Source organism: Cavia porcellus, unplaced genomic scaffold, assembly GCF_034190915.1.
Source record: "Cavia porcellus strain 051 isolate PalLab524CR breed Dunkin Hartley unplaced genomic scaffold, mCavPor4.1 scaffold_13, whole genome shotgun sequence".
In the NCBI taxonomy this organism is placed as follows: Eukaryota; Metazoa; Chordata; class Mammalia; order Rodentia; family Caviidae; genus Cavia; species Cavia porcellus.
In genome coordinates this window covers 9219799-9224160 of record NW_026947496.1, presented here as the reverse complement: position 1 = coordinate 9224160, position 4362 = coordinate 9219799, and positions in this window count along the sequence as shown.

The following is a 4362-nucleotide window of genomic DNA, read 5'->3' as shown; positions in this document are numbered from 1 at the left end:
CTGTAGTGATTTCACCTTTTTCATTTCTTATTGCATGCATTTGAGCTTTTTCGTCCCATTTTTTAATAAGATTGGCTAGGGGCTTATCGATTTTATTTTTTCTTTCAAAGAACCAACTTTTTGATTTGTTGATTCTTTGGATTGTTTTCTTAGTCTCTATTGTGTTGATTTCTACTCTGATTTTTATAACTTTCTCTCTTCTTTTGGCTTTGGGCTTGACTTGCTCTTCTTTTTCTCTTTGATGTGTAGCATCAGGTTGTTTATTTGTATTCGTTCTGTTTTCCTGATGTGGGAACTCAGTGCAATAAATTTTCCTCTCTGAGGACAGCTTTCATTGCATCCCACAGATTCCAGTAAGTTGTATCTGTATTTTCATTTTCTTGTAGGTATTGCGTAATTTCTTCTTTAATTTCCTATGTGACCCACTGATTACTCAAGAGTGTGTTATTCAGTTTCCATGTGTTTGTGGGATTTTTGCAGTATCTTTTATCATTAATGTCTAATTTAATAGCGCTTGGTCCGATAGCATGCAAGGGATCATTTCAACTCTTTTGCATTTATTTAAATATGTTCTGTGAGTTAATATATGGTCTATTTTAGAGAATGTCCCATGTACTGCTGAGAAGATGTGTATTCTGTTGTTGTTGGGTGGAGTACTCTGTATACGTCTATTAAGTCCATTTGTTCACAGGTGTGATTCAGTTCTTTTATTTCTTTGTTGATTTTCTGTCTAGTTGATCTGTCCATTGGTGTCAGTGGTGTGTTAAGATCTCCTGTTAGAATTATGTTAATGCTGATTTGGTTTTTCATTTCTGTTAGTATTTGTTTTATATAACTGGGTGCTCTGGAGTTTGGTGCATATATATTTAAGATAGTTTTCTCTTCCTGTTGGAGTTTTCCCCTAACCAGTATGTAGTGACCTTCTTTATCCCTTCTGAAGTTCACTTTGTCTGCAAACAGAATAGCTACCCCCGCTTTTTTTTAGGTTCCTGTTGCATGAAGTATTGTTTTCCATCCTTTGACTTTCAGTCTGTGTGTATCCTTCTGGGTTAGATGGGTTTCTTATAAACAGCATAGGGTAGGAGTTTGTTTCTTGATCCATTCTGCCAGTCTGTTTCTTTTTATTGGTGTATTGAGACCATTTACATTAATAGTTAGAACTGTTATATATTGGTTTATTGTTGGCATGTTATCCTGCTGTAGCATGTTTATCTTTCTGTTCTGTTTAATTGTCTGCTTTGTTTAGTGGTTTTTTCCTAAATGTATCTAGGCTGTCTTTCAGTATTCTTTGCAGGGTTGGCTTGGTGATCATGAAGTTTTTCTGCTGATCTTTGTCATGGAAGTATCTTATTTCTCCATTGATTTTGAAGGACAGTTTTGCAGGGTACATCAGCCTAGGTTGGAAATCATTTTCCTTTAGGATCTGAAATACTTCACTCTATGCTCTTTTTGACTTTATTGTTTGTGCTGAGAAGTCTGCTGTGATTCTGATAGGTTTTCCTTTATAGGTCATCTGTCTTTTCTCTCTGACAGCCTTTAATATTCTATTCTTTTGTTCGATTTCTGGGATGGTCATTATTATATGTCTGGGTGTAGATTTATTTTGGTCATGGCTATTTGGAGTTCTATATGCTTCATTGATCTTGATATCAGTTTCCAATCTCATGTTTGGGAAAATTTCAGCTATTACTTCTCTAAATATGCCCTTGACATCCTTTATGTTGTCCCCTTCTTTTTCATTTATCCATATCAACCTTATGTTATTTCTCTTTGCGTCATCTTGCAGGTGTTGAATTGTTATTTCCTGATTTCTTGTTAGTTTTAAAAATCTTTTCTTTCCTGTTCACTGGCTGCAATCTTGTCTTCGAGGTCTGAGATTCTATCTTCACATTCATTGAGGCAGTTTTTACAACTTTCAATGGAGTTTTTGATTTCCTGTGTATCTCTTTGCATCTGTTTCATGTATTCTGTTTGTTTCTTATATTGTTCATCCAGGGATTCTATCTTTTTGTTTAGTTCCTCTGATTTTTTAACTGCGTCTTCTTTAGCTATGTTTAGCATCCACTTCATTTCTTTTATCATTTCTTGTTTTACCTGGGAGATTATTTCTAGTTTGAATTCCTTTAAGGCTTCCCAGAGTTGCTTCTTTATTTCAGTTTCTATTATTTCAGGTATTTCAGTTATGTGGCATGTGTTTTCTTCTATGTACATGGCTCCTAGGCTTTCTTGGGATGGGCTGGATGTTTTAGGTTGTATTTTGGTCTTTCGTTTTGTCATCTTCCTGTATTTTAGAGCTTCAAGTGTTGTTCCAGGTGTGCGAGAGAATTCTGCCAGTCTGGGATTGTGTTCCCCGCGGTGGCCCCACTCACTGGACCCAGCAGGGAATCAGAGCTTGGTCCCCAGGCCAGGAAGAGAGTTCCCTTAGGCTGGGTGGGATTCCCAGCAGCCGCTGCTCCACTCACCGGTCTGGCAGGGACCGACCTGGTAAACATCGCGGGTTAGTTTTAAAAGCCTCAATTTTTCTTATACCTGCAGAGATTAGATTCCTGTTTTATTTATTTATTTATTTTTATTGGTACCAGGGGTCGAACTCCCAACCAGGCGCTTGCAAAGCAGGTGCTTATGCTGCTAAATCCCCAGCCCAAGATTGGATTTCTAAATAAGGCTGCATTCTCAGGTCCTGAGGGTTAGAATTTACACATGTCTCTTTTGGGAGATACAATTTCATCTGCTATGAAGAATAAATGACATGTAATAAAATTGACAACCTGAAGTGTTTTCACTTGATTAGTTTCGACAACGGCATGCAGTAGCATAGTAACCACTAAGGTCATGATTCAGAACATTGTCGACATCCCCAAAAGTGCCCATAACCTTTGAAGTCAGTCGATGTCCGTCCTGACCTCTAGTCCCTGGAATTCACCGATCCTCTTTCCACTATCCCAGCATTACCTTTCCCACAATCCCCTGTGAGTGGGGTGTGAGTGAATACATGTCATCTTAGGTGTCTCAATTCTTGGACTTAGCACAGCGCAGGACTTCTGAGATGCAACCATTGCAATATGTGTGAGAATTTTCAACTTTAAAGCTGCAGAAACAGTACATCAAGAACCCTTAGCCGAGTGTGGTGGCTCACGCCTGTAATCCCAGCACTCGGGAGGCTGAGGCATGAGGATCGTTGTGAGTTCCAGACCAGCCGAGGCTGCAAAGTGAGCTCAAGGCCAGCCTGAATTGCACAGCGACACCGTGTCTCAAAAAAAAAAAAAAAAAAAAAAAGAACTCTTCTTACAGTTTTGAACATTTTGCCGTGTTTCTGTTATCTTTCTCTTACACTACCAGCACATATTTTGCTAATCCTTTGCTTACCTCAGTGCCTACAGAGATACTGTTTGGGGCACTTTTTAATACTGTATCTACTATGAAGTGACTCTAAAGCTTTTGCCAGGTCATTCTAAAATCTGTACAGGTTTGTATTGTTTAGATCTAAAATGTCTACCCAAAGACTCAGGTGCAGAGGTGGGTTTTCAGCAGATGACTGGCCCATGGGGCCGCACTGTGCTGGGTGAAGGTGGCATTAGGGGTATGATGTGAAAACCGGTGTCTTGCCCCTGGCTCCTTCCTCTTCTCTCTGCTTGCTGCCCCCCACGAATTGAGCCTCTTTCCTCCACCAAGCCCTTCCACGATGCTATTTCTACCACACAGCGTCGTAACCATGAGCTGAGGCCCCTGGAAACTGTGGTCCAAATAAATATCTCAATTAAACGGTGGACATCTGGCATTTTCTCCTGGCAATAAAGTGACTAATACAGTTGGGATATAGCAAAAGAAACTGTCACTGTTCAGGAAGAGTAATAGGTAGAATATCTGGGTGAATATCCTTGATGCTCTCCTCACACATCTTAAGATTTTTAGTTGAGCTTTTTGTGTTACTGTGACTGCAACATGATTTGGGATTATATTTTGAATGCTATGTTACACAGTGCTGGGTTTTATTTAAATTGTGTGCAGAGTGTTTTTGCTCTTGGCTTAGCAAGATGTCAAGTTGGTGCCATCAGGCCACAAACTCCAATGTCCATTCACCAGGCCGTGGCTCTCAGAGGCTTTGCCATGCTGCTCAGATCTGCCCCAGTGCATGGCCTGTGGCCGCAGCAGTGGTCTGGCTTTTAGTTCTGGCTCGTAGGCCCATCCTGCAGAGGCTCTGAAAAGGTGCTGGTGTTTATGCATGCCCCGCAGCACCGTTTTCCAGGGCTCCTCTCCCCTCTTCTCCATGTTCTCCCTGGTTGCCACGTTCTGGTTCTGTGGGGCTTCCCTGTCCGCAGACAAAGCTGGATTCACCCATCCTGCCACAGGCTTTCACAGACG